Source organism: Onychomys torridus, chromosome 17 (genome assembly GCF_903995425.1).
Source record: "Onychomys torridus chromosome 17, mOncTor1.1, whole genome shotgun sequence".
In the NCBI taxonomy this organism is placed as follows: Eukaryota; Metazoa; Chordata; class Mammalia; order Rodentia; family Cricetidae; genus Onychomys; species Onychomys torridus.
Window position 1 is genome coordinate 18,292,751 of NC_050459.1, and position 17,416 is coordinate 18,310,166.

Consider the following 17,416-nt stretch of genomic DNA (forward strand, 5'->3'; position numbering starts at 1 on the left):
CAGCACCAGGCTTTCCATGCTGTTCTCTGTGGGAACTAGTAACCACTGGTCAGTCCCTATTCCTCACATGGATGAAGTGACCTAGTTTATAATAAACTGTTTTTTTCCTTATGAACTTAAAGTATCATCAAATGAAAATGTGACTCATTGACAAAATTTATTTAAAAAAAATTTTTTTTAATTTTATGTGCATTGGTATTTTGCCTGCTTGTATACATCTGTATGAGGGTGTTAGATCCCTTGGAATTGGAGTTACAGATGGTTGTGAGCTGCCATGTGGGTGCTGGGAATTGAACCTGGGTCCTCTAGAAGAGCAGCCAGTGCCCTTAACCACTGAACCATTTCTCCAGCCTGATAAGGTTTCTAACCAAAGCCCCTCACAGAGGAGCAGAAGACCTTGCTGGTATGGAGAATGGCTAAGGGGCATCTAAAGGCAACCTTATTGGCTCCCTCTGGGGAGTTCAGAGCCCTTGGCTACCACGTAGCATGGAAAGGTTGGAGTTCTGACTCTACTGTGGGAAATCAAGAGGAACTGGAGTTTTGGGAGCCGCATGGACCCCACACTTGTCTTCTGAGGGTGAGCCCAGGGAAGTGGCCTAAGAGCTGAGGAACTATGCTCAAGCAGAGCTAAGCTTGGAGAGGGCAGCCATCTTTTTCTAAAGGGAAAGTGAATGCAATGTTTACATAAGTGTAGTCTGTGGTTCTTATGTATGACCCTGCTTTCATCTGCCTTCTTGCTGGTGCGATGGATGTTTTGATGAAAGGAACTTAAGGGAGGAAGGGCTTATTCCGGCTCTGTGAGGGTACAGTCCATGGGGAGGGAAGTGGAGGCAGAGGGAGCTGCAGCATTGGGTCAGAGAGGGAAGATGGTAGCTTGCACACTAGGTGCTCAGCTTCTGTCCCCCTTTCATCCAATTCCAGATCTCCTGCCCAGAGAACGGTTCCACTCACAACTAAGATAAGCCTTCTCACGTCAATATAATCAAAATAATCCCTCCCAGATGTTCTCAGAGTTTAACCTTAATCTAGATAATCTCTTATGGGTTCCTCGAGGGCCGCCTCTCCAGTAATTCTAGCTTCCACCAAGATGATGAGCATAGCAGTAACCATCACAAAGTTCAAATCTACTTAAGAGAATTTTTGTGGTTTTTAGCCTCTGAAATCAGTAGAGGATGAGAAAGGACCAGAGAAGGTGATGGGGTCGGGGAGGGCACGTGTGACAAATTACAGTTATATGCGTGCCTGACAATGCTATGAGGAAACCTAGAGGCTTACTAAAGAGAAAGGAAGGAGGAGATTATTGAGGTCTCTTCTCTCACACAAAGGGAAGTTGTCTGTTGCACAAAATTCTGAAGCTATTGTTCCAGATCTGACCTCTCTGGATACTGGATGCTGTCTCAAGACAAGATGCTTAATCTCGATCTCATTCCCTTAGTAACTTCTGTACATCACTATGCTATCGACTGCTTCTTATAAAATGGAAGAGAAGGAGACAGTGAAGAAGAGGAGGAGGTAGTGGAAGAGGCAGAAGAAGGGAGTATGTGCAGCTCGTCACCAGCATGAAAACACATTTGTCCAGTCTTGAAGACACAGAAAGCGCAGAAGATTCTTCAACATGGGTTTACATTTTCTGTCAACTGAAACCAACTTTTATTTCAAGCATGGATATATTTTGGAATAGAATATAAAAGTCACATGTCTTGGGAAATAAAACAAACACATTTAAAGAAATAACAGCCATGGCATATCACTTGGATGATATCTTCAACCCCCCCCCCCCCACCAAGGCCTTCTCCTCTAGGATGGACCACTGATAGAACACTTGTGGCAACTGGGTGTGAATCTTTATTGACCCAAGGTGTGGCTTTTTGCTGGGAGTGTCTTTTTTGACTCTCTGGACGTCTTCAGGCCCCACTCCAGTAGCTCATCTGAGTGGTATAGCACAGTCAGGTAATGATGGGCCTCCTGTCTACCAGTTCAGGCTCAGACATTGCTGCTGTGGAGCCTGTACTTGGTACACAGTGGCTCTGCAGCAGGGTTGGCTGTTACCTCCCAGGAGCCCTAGAACAGTATGATTCCCCATGTGTCATGAATGAGAAGTTGGTGTGTGGACTGTATTGATGAAGTAATCAATGCATTCTTCCAAGGAAGCATCTCCCTTAAGCATGGGTACTGGAAGACAGGAGTTCAATAGCACAGAGGGCACTTCCATGTGTGTGTGTGTGTGTGTGTGTGTGTGTGTGTGTGTGTGTGTAAGACTTGCCAACTTTCATAATGCCATTCTTCAATTTCTGTCCACTGGTACATTGCTGGACAATATTTCACAACAGTGTTCAGCTGCGTATTTCTTATAAAAAATTTAACTAAAGCAAAACAGAATTTAGATGGGTAATTTGGCCTTTCAAGTCTCTCCATCTCTGTCTCTCTCTCCTCTTCTCTTCTCCCTTTATAACACTGCCTCACAATAAACATAACCATGATTTCAATGAACAGAATTATCTGCTCCTATTTATCATTGTCTTAACTAATAAAATTTTCCTGTCTTGAAGTTTCATGGAGATCTGTCTAAGACAAATCTTCTGAAGACTCATTAGTAATTCATGAAATCTTTGAGAATGGTGCCCGGTGCACCGCACCTTCCTGGCAGCCACAATCTCTTCTGAACTTCGGAGAAACATCCCTGGCTGCACAGGTTTGATTGGGAGGTGGACCAGGGACGTGGAGAGGGAAGGCTTTCTGCTGCATGAGCCCCTACACCGCCATTAACTAGCAAGGAAAGCGGTGTGTTTCTCTGCTTAGGAAGGGATGCTTGGAGAGGTGCTGGAGGAGAAAAAACCTTTCTCTCATCCAGTACTAAACAAGATATTAAAGAAAAGACGAGGAAAGATATCCTTGTACTGCGAAGCACTCACTTTATGAAGTGGCATTGGACCGCTCGCATCGATTAGCAAAGACCTGGTGCTGGGAGTCTTTTTGTTCGTGTTTTCACACGTTTCTTTCTTTCTTGGCATTGCCCAGATTTATTCTCCTCCCCTCCCTGTTAGGAACAGAATCTGGCATAAATAAAGGATAACTGAGAAAATGGTATAAACAGAAGGGTGAATGGAACTCCTCAGGCGTTGCGCATGGGTCAGGGGGATTTTTATGCAACACGTAGTTATCCACAGGAAGGCGGCGGTTCAGCTGCCTTGATTTCATTCGTCTTGTAATAAAGGAACCTGTATTTCCTTCCTTAATTCCTCAATTCAAATGCAATGGGAACCCCCACACCAAAGCCCTTCAGACCGCTAACAACGGTGAAACCTGTTAAATCAGGGTGGGCTGTCAGTGCGCCCGCAAAATGGGTTTCAGTGCACTCGATCCCCGGCCAAGTTCAAACTGTGTGGGGCTAATATCTGATACAATGCAACCACTGAGTTCTGCAAATCTAATATGCATTCTCCAGCTCCCAGAATTAAGTCGTTGATCTATGGGACACAAAGGGATCATCCTTCTCTCAAAGAGACTGTTTTGTGATCAATGGGTTTAAAAGTCACTGACAAACAACTGTTTGCAGTCCATGTTCTGGATGGTTCTCTCTCTCTCTCTCTCTCTCTCTCTCTCTCTCTCTCTCTCTCCCCCTCCCTTTCTCTCTCCCTCTCTCCTTCCCTCCTGTGTGTGTGTGTGTGTGTGTGTGTGTGTGTGTGTGGTATTTTAGGTAATGCATTTTAGAAAGTCACGTGTGATGCTTTACCTTTCCTTTGAGGACAGTTGAACTTTTGATGGGTGCTCAAGAGAATTCTATTTTTTTTTTTTAAATTGTCATTATTATTTGGTAAAGTATCTCGTCTGGGTCAAGCTGGCTTCAAGTTTGTGCCCCCACATCTACTTCTTTCCTCCCCACTTCTCTCTCTTCCTTACTTCCTTTCCTTCTTCCGGCAGGATCTCATGTTGCGTGGCTTGGCCTTGAACTAGCCCGGTAGCCAAGGACAACCTTGACCTTCTTGAATGAATATACATCTATTTCATTTCTTAAGTTACATTTATTGTGGTGTGTGTGTGTGTGTGTGTGTGTGTGTATGACATGGCATACTTGTAGAGGTCACAGGACAACTTGTGGGAGTTGGTTTTTCCTCTTATCACGTGGGTCCCAGAAATCAAGCTCAGATTGTCCCACTCAGTGGCCAGAGTTTTTACTCACTGAGCCATCTGGCTGGGCCATGACCTTGAACTTCTGATCTTCCTGCCTCTCTGCCTCTGCCTCTGGAATTCTGGGGCTGTAGGTTGGAGTGACACACCCAGTCTCCTCATGTGGTGCGGGCATCAAACCTAGGGTTTTGGGCATAGTAGGCCATCATTCTATTGACTGGGCTGTCCTTACTCCATCACTCCTGGAAATGATCATAATTTCACTTCTCTCTCTCTCTCTCTCTCTCTCTCTCACACACACACACACACACACACACACACACACACACACACACACTCACTCATGCATGCACTCACATGCACAGCAGTGGAGGGAGGGGTACAATGGAGGGATAAAGCTTCTCTCAGAATTCATAGTACTTAAATTATGGAGGTGCTTATTTATGGTTTTACACCATAACCAAACATGACAGACTTTCTGGGCCAGTGTCAGTTTTAGGCATGTAGAGGAGTTCCATTTTATCAGTGTTCCTTTGTCCAAATCTCCCCTGGCCAACTGACTAAGGTGGAAACAGGTGTTTTGCTGTGCCCCTTGTCCTAGATTTCAATTCCTAATTCACAGTGTCTCTCTTGCTAGCCATGCCCATTCTGGGAAAGTCACTATGGAAGTGACTGACATTTTTGAGAGGATGGCATGCAAGAAAACCACACATCCCACATCCTCTCGTTCCCTCAGGTGCTTGAGGGAGAGGAAAGATACTTGAAGCGCGATTGAAAGATGGAAAAAGTGTGAGGAGGGAAGGAGCCGTCACTCCGGAGTCTAGATGAAGCCTCCCTCCAGCTGAGAAGCAAGGATTCCAGTACAATCAGATATGAAAAGTGGCGGACTAGAACACCTTTGATATGTGGCTATTTTATGTTAAAATAGCAATGAGTCAGGATCAAGGCCTGAATGTGTGTGATCTTGATACATGACCTCGTTCCTTTTCCCAGACATTATTGGGAAACCTCAAGCTGGACTGCTAACTTGGTTTAGAGCAAAGACTTCCTGCCATCTTGCATTCCTCTAACCCAGACTTCTACCCTATCAAATGTCATCCACTTAGGGACCCCGAGGAACCTCCTGGTGATCTCAATTGCGGTTCTCTCCTCATTGGCTTCAGCTGTCTGAGGGGGTTTCCGCTGGGAGATTGCCTCGATCTGATTGACCTGTGGGCATGTATATGGGGCATTTTCTTGATTACTAATTGATGTTGGAAGGCCCAGTTCACTGTGTGTGTGTGTGTGTGTGTGTGTGTGTGTGTGTGTGTGTCTGTCTGTCTGTCTGTCTGTCTGTCTAGGGGTGGGGCAGAGGGTAACCATCCCTGCACAGCTGGTCCTGGGATTTTTAAAAACTCAGGTTGAGCATGAGCCAGAAAAAGTGAGCCCAAATGTAGCTTACCTCCCTGGTCTCACCTTCTGTTCCTGGTTGAACTCTTGTCCTGATTTCCCTTGATGGCGGACTGTAACCTGTAAGATGAAATAAGCTCTTTCCTCTGCAAGTTGCTTTCAGTCCAGGCGTCTGTTTATTAAAACGGTATGAAGTAAACAAGGTCAGAAATTGGAATCAGGAGTGGGGTGTTGTTTTGATTGATCCGAACGTGTTTTGGGGGAGGATTGTTGAAGTGTTTGGAACTTTGGGCAGGAAAAGCTTTGGAGTGCTCAGACGTAATGGACCGCCACGTGAGAGCTTGCATGAGAAGAAATATGAAAATAATGGACGTCTGGCTTGTGACACTTCAGAGAGAAGCCGAGACTAACCTGTCTAGGCCGCCAAAGTCGCGTCTCAAGCTGGCAGCCAAATAGTGTAAAAGAGTCTCCTGCGGAACGCTGTTACTGCTGATGAAAGCTTCAAGATTGAAGACGTCATAGAGATAAACTGAGACTTAGCACTTTGAGAGGCCAGCAGAGGCCATCGGTGAATGTGCACTCTCAGGGCAGTGGTGACCCCAGGATCAAAGGGGTCACTGTGAGAGGCTGAAGCTTGGCACCAAGTGGCAGGGGCTGGAATCTTACCAGAGAGCCCAGGAATCAACTGGTGAAAAGCAAAGCCCCATTTTCAGTGAAGAGTCCAGGATATTGGAGATGCCAGGACTGTGGGAATATCCACCAAAGAGAGTGGCTGAAGTGAAGTGGAGCCAGCCTGAGCCTACAAGACAAGCTGTGTAGGATGTGGGTTCAGCCCTTTGGAACCCAGAAGATCTTGACTGAGTGCATGATGTTGGACACTGAGCTTTTTACACTGTTCAGTTTGGGTTTCTCTTTGATGTGATTGTAATTGTGTCCTGATTCTTCCCTCTAGGAATAAAAAGTATGTAACTTCTTGTTGTTTTCCACAGAGATGAGACTTTGCAGTTTTTTTTTTTTTTTATGTTTTTTGTTTTTGTTTTGTTTTGTTTTTTAAGCTGAGGACCGAACCCAGGGCCTTGCGCTCACTAGGTGAGCGCTCTACCACTGAGCTAAGTCCTCAACCCGAGACTTTGCAGTTTTAAAGTGTTAATATTTTAAAGACTGTGGGAAGTTTACAGCTGATTTGGGGACCCAAAAAAAAATGAAAGGTTATGGCTTAAAGTGACATGTTTGTATGAAGTCGACAATGTGTGGATTGCCCTGGTAAGCTTTAGCTGTCAGACCAGGGTTATTTGAAGGAACCTCAGTTGGGGAATAGCCTAGACAATGGTCTTTTGGCAAGTCTATGGGCATTTTTCTTGCTAATTGATGTAGGAGGGCTCAGCTCCCTGGGTGCTGTATCATCCCTGGGAAAGTAGTCCTGCACTGTATAAAAAGCAGGCGGATCATGAGTCAGAGAGTGACCCAGTAAGCATGGTCTCAGCTTCAGTTCGTGCTCTGTTAGAGCGCCTACCTTGATGTCCATCAACTGTGGACTACCCTAACTGGAATAGGAAATAAATCCCTTCTTCCCCACGCTGCTTTTGACAGTGGTGTTTATCACAGCAACAAAGCAAAATAGAACACATTCCTTAGCAACTTCTTGAAGACAGACGTTTCAAAATCCACCAAAATCAACAAAGTGAGACTGTCTCTCTTAGGGAAGCCCACACCCATTTTTTTTCAGCTGCACATTCCTTTCTTTCTAAATGCCTTCTCCTCTTGCTTAAAATCTATATAAACATATCTTTTATGTCTTTTAATGAACCACAACTCTGCTTTATAGTGGCTAGTTCTGAAATTCTTTTCTGAGTTGAAGTCAAGGTTCTGATTTTAACTGAGTCAAGGTCCTTCGAAGAGAAGGGTCCTCCCTCAGGCTTTTGTATGTGACAGTATAGAGCTGTCATTTCTGTCTTTGTTCCCAATGACAGAACTGAACGAAGAGGATGCTGAAGGGAATGGGGACCTGGCATCATCTCAGAAGCTGTGGAAGGCCACACACAGCCTTTCAGCTCTAGGTCTCTGAAGTGGGCTCTCCCATCTCAACCTACCAAGGATGAGCTATAGCAGCAGAATGGTGGCTCTGTGAGCCTTGGAACTGCATACCTAGGTGGTGATCTGTGTGCTGTCTATGAGTTATACAGATATGCAAAATACTGCTACTGGAGGCCAAGGTCTAGGCTGGAGGTTTCCAGATTCTTGGCCACTTATCTAAAGAACTGAAAATAAAAAAAAAAAATGCAGATTTGCAAAAGAAGCAAGGTACTTTTATTTGTAGATAAGCAATGATAGAGATTAAAGATGGATGTGTTGTAAAGATTGACAGTAGACCACTTGAGTACAGTTCTAAAGAGCCATAAGCTGCAGCCCGAGGTCTCTTTTTATAGAGTCGAAGGAAAGAGGGGTTGGGGTCTAAGGGCTGTAAAGTGGTTCTCTACTTAAACTGAGGTTGTATAATCATTTTTTTCTATTGTGCGTGTCCCTTCCCATAATGCGTTTTTTAAATTTTTTAATTAAAATTTTTTTTTAGGGTTTTTCAGACAGGGTTTCTCTGTGTATCCCTGGCTGTCCTGGATCTTGTTCTGTAGACTAGGCTGCCAGGCTGGCTTCAGATGCAGAGATGCACTTTCCCCTGCCTTCTGAGTGCTGGGATTAAAGGCCTGTGCCACCACTGCCTGGCTAATGTGTAGGCACAGACGTAATGATGGTAAATAGGAGGATTCTCTCTCGAAAGGAGGACACGATTTGCCTTACTTCACATCTACCCAACCAAGTCCAGGCTGGATCAGCCCTTCTGTTCTTCCTGCTCAGATACGTTGGGAATATACTTGAAGAGAAACTGTTCATATTTGCTTGCTACCAGGAGTCTGAGAACTCATACTATTGTTATATAAAAGTCCATGTGGCCTGATGCAGATGGAGGGGTCAGGGGATTGTGAGGTTGCTAGGTACATTGTTTAGATAGGAGTGTATGTGCAGAGAGTGTGCAACTACATTGCCAGGTGGGTTCTTACAAGGGGGGGGGGGGGGTACTAAATTATCTCCTTTTCTTGCCTCTCTCAATAGTATTTCCACACTCGCAGAGTTCAGAATATATTTATGGAGTCAGGCATGTATGTGTGAGCTGGATGCTACCCCACCAGGTGGAGGACAACACGCCCCTGGCTGCTGAGGATGTAGAGAACAACAGGATGGCAGCTCATTGGAGCCTAGGATGGGTGGGGACAGGTCGGGCTTTATCTTTCCAAAGGGGTGGGATTCCAGTAGAGAAGACTGAAGGGCTGGCTCTAATGAACCTGGAACATGATTTCCCCCCTTTCTCTTTGAATTAGCGAGATAACAGTACCCTGAAAGTTAACCCAAAGCCTGCACATGCAGACAAGTACATGCTCTGTCAATGAGCCACTCTCTGCGGAAGTAGATTTTCTAAAAACTTTATCTTTTAAAGGTCCTTCTTAATCATTTTTTCTTAGCAGACTTGAAATCACGCCCTTTTTATATGGTGAGCAAGCATGGAGCTGGACAGAAGGAAAACCCTTCTCTATGGGTCTCTGAGTGAGAAACGGAAGTATTCACCAGATGTAGGTTGAGGCACCACTTTTTTTTTTCTTGCTTGCTTTGGCTGATAATTTTTGAGATTGTGCAGTTAATGGAATGAAGCCATGTTAGAATAATGAAAAAAAAAAAAAAAAAAAAAAGACCAAACAAACAAACAATCAGGTTTCTGTTGGGTGTTTAGGTCCAAACTCTGCTTGCTCATTTGGGCTTCCTGTGGTGAGAAACCCCAGACTTTTGTGGACTTTAAGAACAGCTCTCTCTGGACTCCAGATAGAGTTCAGAAGGAAATGGAGGCTTGGGGTTGGGGCAGTTAGTGAACCTTTAGGGAAAAGAATTAGGCACATGAACAACCAGTGAAAGCATGTACTATGACCCCCCTGAACGATCTGAAATGACCTTCAGATGACCTCCAAGGTGTAAAAGCATCACTCTGTTTCTTCAATCCTCAACCTTGCCCTGCTTTCCGGAGCCTTTTGATACCTTATGATTCCTACAAGCCTCAGGAACATTTACCAGCAAGGGGGAGACATGAGGAAATAAGCCAGATAATTGTTGCAATGGGCTTTGTTCTGTGGAAGTTAAAATGCTGGGGCAAGAATCTCTCTCTCTCTCTCTCTCTCTCTCTCTCTCTCTCTCTCTCTCTCTCTCCCTCTCTCCCTCTCTCCTCCCCCAATCCCCCTCCTTTCTCGACCACCCCCACCTTTTTTTTGCTCTCCTCCCCTCCCTTTTCCGGACTCCCAGTTTTCCCCCCCCCGGACACCTGGCGGGAGGAAAACCTTACAGGTTGTCAATGAAACATGGAATTATTTCCTTTGATGGCTTAGATAATAGTAGGAGCCAAAGCAATGAGTGAGGTCGGCTGAGACCAATGCAGTCCTGCCCGGGACTGGAGAGCCAATCACAAGAGCAGGAGGCGGGGCGTCGGCGCCAGCAGATAATTGCTAAGTGCATCGCTAGCACAGTTGGTCCGAGCTGCTGAAAGGTCTGGTCGCAGAGGCAGGAACGCAGCATCCTCAGCGTGCTCCATCCCGGCTGCATCCTCCTGCGCTCGGCCGACAGTGAGCCTCCGGACGAGAGCCCCTCTGCTTCTCGGAGAAGGTACCTTTATCTGTGTCCCGGGAGAGGGGGCTGCTTCCGCTGTGTTTTCGCACAGGCTTGCAGTTAGCACAGGTGGAGGGATTGCAGAGAGAAAAGAAAAGTTTAAGGGGAAGAAAGGTGACGAAGGTGGAGACCCACTGTCTTTTGTTGGGAGGAAAACAAGCCTACAATTCGGAACAACTTCTGCGCCGTCAAGAGCTAGGTTTGTTTACTACTCTTAATTGGCTGCGCTCAGGTCCATCCAATGGTTCTGGTTTGGGGCCAGAGGACCTGCATGGCTAGGGTGTAGACTCAGGTTTGCTGGGTGACTGAGGCTGGATCCCAGATCGGCAGCTTCCTGGACCATTTGAATGATGCTGTGATCATATCCGCGAACTGGTTCCAGAAGCAAGCTAGGTTTGATTGGACTCTCTGCCATTGGGGCTGTCCTGTCCGCTGTACCTTGACCTGCCTTGCCCAAACTACTGTGACCTTCAACTCCAGTCCTTCCTCAAACTTTTCTCATCTTCTCCTGGGCTACTTTTGCCCACTTTCCCTCCATCTGTCTTCATTTGGTGAAAGGAGAAATTGCGTAGGGTGTAGGAACCTGTCCCGTTTGACCCTGTGAACGTCTATCTGCGCATTACCCAACTTGGTGAGAAATAAAACCCTTGCCATTGACAAAGAAATGACTTCTTGATTAGCTCCTGAACACTCTGGAAGACTTTCTTGATTTGATATATATGCCCTGAAACACAAGTGGGGATGGTGCTGAATTTTATCTCAGGGGGCTTTACACTCCTATCAGAGAAAGGAATTCTGAGGTCTCACAGCTCTGGAAGTGAGTCTGCTGATAAGGGAAGCTCTGGGGGATAGTCCTGTCTGGATGGATGCGCAGGCGCGCTTGTGGCAAAAAGATGGTGCTGGAGACCCTGCTCACACTGCTTCTGGTAACTGCTGTCCAAGTAGAAATGCTTGCCATGGCCCATGCTTGGTTCTTGAATATGCCACACTGAGACTCCAAGGGCCCCACTTTCACTGAGACCCACTTTGGATACTGGCGATATCTCCTTTTTGTTGGCTTTTGCCACAGGGAAGCGCTAGGTAAGTGGACGCTGGGGAAGCGGTGTCCCCAGTGCCGGTGAAGGTGATGTACTTGGCCTTGGACTCCCTGCTTCCACACACAGGTAGTTCCTGGTGCCCATTGCTACAAGGCATGCAGTGGTGTCTCATACCTGCAATGTCGTCTGGCGCTTCCAGTGCCCAAGTGATGTGACAAGTCCCTGGGTTTTCAGGGGATGCAGGGTCCAGGTGCATTCCTTCCCTTTGCTCTCTGTCCCAGACTTGAAGCAGAGAAAGAGTCCTGACAAGTGTGTTCTGGGAAGGGTTCTCAACAGTACCGCATCCATGTGACACCTATCCAGCTGCCTCAGAGGTGTGACAGGCTGGATTCTTCTCCTCCACAAATCTTTTCCACTTTCAGTTCCTAGGTTCTCCACTAACACACACAACAGGTTCCCCTTCACTTCCGCTAGGCAACTGTTTTGGATGGGAATTATCATTCTGGAAGTTCTAGTCCCCATGGTGGGAGAAATAGCTGTCTAGCTTTGTGTGGTCACAGCTGGTCAGGCTGCCTGACCTCTTTTGTGCACGGGTTGTCTGGAAGTGGATAAACAAATCCCAGGCTCTGCATAGCATGACTCCTGGTATCCAAGGTCCCCGAGGGGAACCGAACTTTTCTAGATGCTTGGGGGGCAGTTCTAAAGGACATTTTTTCTCTGTGATGTAAGGCACATGACCCCAAAGAGGCCATGGGGTCAGTACCTAGCATTGAGAAAGTGACCTGAATGCGGACACCCTGTTTGGTTTGGTTCTCTTTCTAATGAACATAGGAATAAATTCAGCAAGCTTTTGAGTTGGAGGGGTATCCTGGTTTCTGACCCAGGAGCAGAACTTAGGGTCCTCCTTCCATTTCTGCCAATCTGTGATCTGCTGGTGTCTATCATGATGGAGAGCATTCAAGCAAGGCATTTTAAAACAGCTCCTTGTGGTGACTCATGCACAGAGGAGAAGGCTGGGTGGGGGAGGGAGCTGAGGGAGCTTTGAAAAGTACAAGTGGGACACGCTGGAGCTTTCTCTCCCTCCTCCTCATTCCTCTTCCTTGTATTTCCTCATTTGGAGCAGAGATCGTTAAAATAACAACTTAAGCTAAAAAAAAAATGAGTATAGAGCTGGAGAGTAATTGACAAAACTCCAACCAACCTCTTGGGGCTTTACCTCGGACAGTGTGGGCACAAACCCCAGGACCCTGAGCCTCTGCCATGGAGAATGTAATCGTGGTCTGTGGCTGATGAAGTCCTGTGAGGCTGGGTGCCTGCTTGTGTGTGAAGGAACTGATAGATGCGCTGGGAATTAAATTTGTTGGTTGTCGTTTTGTCAAATTGAACATGATAGCTTTAGCTGGGAACCTGGATGGGCACCGTGCATCCATGTAGTATTTTTCTTTTTTGTCCTGTTGGCCAGCCAGGGCTTCTGTCCCGAGCTGCTGTCATGTGGAGGGGCGACATCCTTCTGCTGTTCTAAGCCCAGTGTGATTGATTGCCCTGGCAAGTAAGAGACTTAGTCTACCCCCTGGACCTCAGTGCCTACCATCCTTCCTGTCATCCCTCTCCATGATAAACATGTCAATAAGAAATCTCTTTGCCAACCTGCTTCGATCTCATCATTTTGTGCAGATTTTGCTGTTAAAGAAAATCATGCCCAGAAATAAGATTGAAAACTTATTAAAATTTCTATCAGAGAAGTGTCTTTTTTTTTTCTCTTTTAAAATTTAATTCTGTGGTTTGGGGGAAATCAAATAAGCACGTTTATTGGGTTAGGCATTTTGGTAAATGCCGTCATGATGTCTTCCTTCTCTTTGAGGGTGTATGAATTCCCCAGCTATCCTTAGGAAGGGTGTGTCTGCAGGTTTGAAGCAGTCTGGAACATCCTTGAAAGTCGACAAGATTAAGTCGCAATGTGCCACTGTTTATTCAAAATGGCAAAAGGCTGTTTCGAAATCTAAGATCAGTATGCTCCATGTTTGAGTGTCCTCCAGTCTTCAATCAGGAAAAATTCAGAGCTGAAATTATGAGTAAATAGTTCTTCTGAAGCATTTTTCTGTACATCTTGTCTCCACCCTTCATCCCAGCTGGGGACTCAGTTCACCTGAAGCAAGTACCTTACTCCGTTTGATAGGTAGGTATATTTCTCTGTTCTTCCTCCATTCTGGTTTTCTCCCCCCTTTCGGGACATCCTAGGTGAGATTTCCTCATAGACACTCTGCTCACATCAGTTCAGAAAGAGTTAACCAGAGGCCCCAGGAATGCTGGGTTAGCCATCAGAGAGTGCCCCATGGAATTGATGAGGTTAACCTTTCACCAAGTTCAGTTCTAACTCACACCTCAGTAGAGGTCTCAGGTGGCTTGCTGCTGGTTCTGTGAGGTAGACAGGGCAGATGCCTCTGGGCAAAGGTGATGCCTACCAGGTGTAGGGATCCTGCTGCTCTTCTGTCCTGAGAATCGCTCCCCGAGTCCCCTTGCACAGCCTCCACAGGGTCCAGCTGGGGACTGACCTTGGAGACATTAGTGGACAGTGCAGTCTGCCTGCCATTCTCCCTGTTTCTTTGTTCTCTTTTAATCGGAACTTATCAGTAATTAGAAAAGATCAGATTTACTTCCTACATTAAGTTAACAGTGGAACTTACAGAGGTGTTGAAGTCTTTCTCTCATATTCCACAGATACACCCCGCTACCACTGAACTACACTCACTTTCAGTGGTTGCTTATTAACCCCAAACCCAAAGACGTTTGTAGCAGAAGTTCAGGCATCTGCTGGCAGGGCCAGAAAGACAGAACTGAAGAGATGCAAACTGAGAAACGGTGGCTCTTGGCTTGTCAGCTGTGACACTGACTACTCAGGGGGTTGTGGTAATATTTGGGGTGTTAGCTGTGTATAGCGGCACATGACTATAATCCCAGTACTTGGAAGGTGGAGGCAGGATAAAGGGGGGGAGGTTTAAGGCAAGCTTAGGCCATATAAGGCCCACCCCACCCCCCCCCCATCAAAAATGAAAAAGAAAAAAGGAATATTGGGTCTGCACTTGAACCCTGGGATTTGATCTTGGACACGACACTCCTTTTACTCTTTTGGCGTTTAGTTTCCTCCTGTGTAAAAAGATTGGACTGTGTTCTTCTTCTAGGTCCCTTTCTGCCGTGACCTTCTCTTTTGATGTTGCCAGGGAGTGCACCTCCCTCTGTGGAGGCCACAACTCTGCAGGCCCCCTGTGCTGCCATGGTGACTGGTCATACTTTCAGAGCTAGGGTCTGTGAAGATAGGTCAGGAGGCACAGTGGATGGTAGGCCAGAAGGGAAGAAAAAAAAAAAAAAAAAAAAAAAAACAGACTGAGGGGTGATGTCATAACTGATTCTGGTTTAGGAGGGGATGTTATATGGAGGATGGCGACCAGCTGTTCTCCATCTCCAGTAAGGATTGAACGAGAGAAAATAGAGAGCAATTGTAGCAAATGGACTTAGATTAGGTATGAGGAAGAATTTTCCATCAGCAAGAATTTGTTTTTTTTTTTTTTTTTTTAAAGGGAAGGTTGTGAGCCTCCAAGATAATCTTTAAGAAAAGGAGAAGCTGGAGGTGTTAGCTGGAGTTGGGGCTGGAGGACTGTGAGTAGGTAAAGGGCAGGATTCCTTGAGCCTCAGGCGCTCACTCTCTCTCTTTCTCCAGGAGAAAATCTACAATCATTTCTCCCAAACTATACCCGTGGCTTCAGGGGGCTGGAAGTTGAAGTTCCTGGGGCGAGTGAGGAATGCTGTGAACTTGTGGAATCCCTTGGTATAACCCCTTCCCTCTGCCCTGGGCTGGCTATCAGCTTGATGGGACTGTTCTGCCCATTGCTTAGAGATAGTCTGCACTGATCTTTCCTTGCAAATGATCTCGGAGAGGTGAAAGCATGTGGCAGCATCACCCGGGGAATTGGTAACAGAACTGTACCAGAATTAAGCACTCCTCTCCTGTCTTCAGAATCAAGGTTATCGTCTCTGTAGCCCATTTCTTTTTCATTCCCGAACGGAATGGTCCATTTGATTTATTGGCTCCTAATATCTGTTTACCTGAAAGGCCAAGACTGACATCTGTGACTGAGCCCTGTTCATTGATAGTTCACTATACCTGCTGCTGCTGGTACCGTGCTCTCTCCACAGCACCCATTGCCCACATTGTGCCCTTTCCACAGCACCCATTGCCCACACTGTGTCTCTCCACAGCACCCATTGTCCACACTGTGTGCCTTTTCCACAGCACCCATTGTCCACACTGTGTGCCTTTTCCACAACACTCACTGTCCACACTGTGTGTCTTTTCCACAGCACCCATTGCCCACACTGCACTTGACTACACTTTCTGTAGTTTACAGGGCATACTGTTCCGTCTCCAGTCATGGGTTGGGAGGAGGCAGTTCTGCCATCTCTGGGACTCTGCAGTGCTGCTGCTGGGTCACACGGCAGCATTTCTGTCAGAACCCGGAACAAAAAGAAGAGACTAGATAGAGAAGGAAGAAGCATCAAGAAGAGAGATGGGGAAATCATGGGAGATACTGAATTTGAATCTTGCAATGGTTAGCGATGATAGCTATCCATTCACCTTCTTCACAGAAAGAGTGGAATAAAAAGGCCCACGACAGAGGTCATACCATGGATGCAATACTCCACCCGTTGCCTTCAGAACAAGTTGAACAAACAGTGGCATGTGTGGAGCATTACTAGAAGGCGGAGAGCAGCCCACTGGAGCTTCCCCCCAGGGTCCAAAGTCTGTCTGTGAGGTGAGGGGGAAGAGCCTCACACTTCTGACCATGAGGCCATAGCTGGGAAGGTCTTCATTCCATGGTCTTTGAGTGAGCAAGAACTGAGAACCACAAAAGAGGTCTTCAGACTCAGGCAGCAGGCAGGGCGTCTGCCCAAGGAATGGCTTTGAGGGGAAATGTAAAGGAACCAAAGGAAGAAAGGGCTTTGCAGATATCACACTGGGCTGGTCAGGCAGGTTCCCCAGAGTGTAAGAAAGATGGGTTGCCAGAGCAGAGAGCTCTGTAAGAGACAGAGGAAAGAGGTGGAGGGATCAGAGTCTGTTTGCAGAGGGAGAGTGGAGTACCCACACCTGGGCGAGAACTTTGAGGAATCCATTAGAGATGCAAGTCCTCAGAGTGATTCATCATGTCTTTGTCCTTCAGGGTGACCTTCACCTGCATTCACCCTTTCCTCCTTGGTTTTGATGCTGTGGTCTATACTTGAAATAGGTGTGTTAAGCGGAGTAGAGCTGTGTCTTGGATGTTAGGCTCAGCCTGGCTTATTGGTGGCTGGGGTGGGGAGCGGTGATTCATAGGAAGTCTCTTTAACAAATGAGTGATTGAAACTAGGGAAAAAGTAATTTACCACTAGGTCTATGAGAGAGGGATGGGCAGAGGTGAGCCATGTTTGCACAGCTCAAAAGCATGGGATAGCACAACATGCCGGAAGTACTTGGGTGCTGTTATATCTAAATCTATGAGGTATGTTTGTTGGGGTGAGAATAGGGGGTCATGTTCTGGGTGCTTGCCAGGTAGGAAGGGTCCATTTGGCCAGGTGAGGGGCAGAAGGGTTTCAGGTAAGAAATGACACAGTGTCATTTGGAGCTAGGATTAATACCTAGGAATAATAGCCAAGTGGAGAAGATGAGGTTTGGGGTAGGGGGGTTAAGAAGAGGAGACCCAGCCTTGGACTGGTGAAAAGTGATGGGAGCCTGAAGAAGGACAGAAGGTGACAACAGAGAGGGCCAGCAAGATGGCTCATCTAAGACACTTCCAGCTCAGGTCTGGGAAAACTCCCAGGGCCAAGGTGACTTCTGCATTTCTTCTTCAATGCCTCACAACTGAATTCCAGGAAGGATGCGAGTTATTAGTGAAGGGCATTTTGCCTGCATGGAGCTGAGCTCCTTGGGAAAGCAGCCCACTCTGCAAGGCCTGGGGACTGACTGAGGCCTGCAGGAGACCTTGTATGGCTGGAGGAATCGAGTTTGATCCCCAGAGCCCAACTTCATACAGTTACAGTCTGACTTCCACTTGCCATGACATGTGTTCCCCACAATACTGCTGCTGCTGCTGCTAATGGGAGATCTACTGGCTTTGTGAGTCACATGAGATCAG

General features: G+C 46.6%; 1 protein-coding gene across 2 annotated transcripts in view; it reads left to right on the top strand.

Annotated features, from left to right (window-relative positions):
• Positions 1-10,050: 10,050 nt before the first annotated feature.
• The window catches only part of Zmat4 (zinc finger matrin-type 4), a 393,013-nt gene continuing 385,647 nt past the window's right edge, over positions 10,051-17,416 (top strand). The window contains exon 1 of one of the 2 annotated variants that reach the window (XM_036166797.1): positions 10,051-10,212. The gene's annotated coding sequence lies outside the window, so the exon portion shown is untranslated. The remainder of the gene's footprint in view (positions 10,213-17,416) is intronic. The other variant, XM_036166796.1, reaches the window with a different exon arrangement.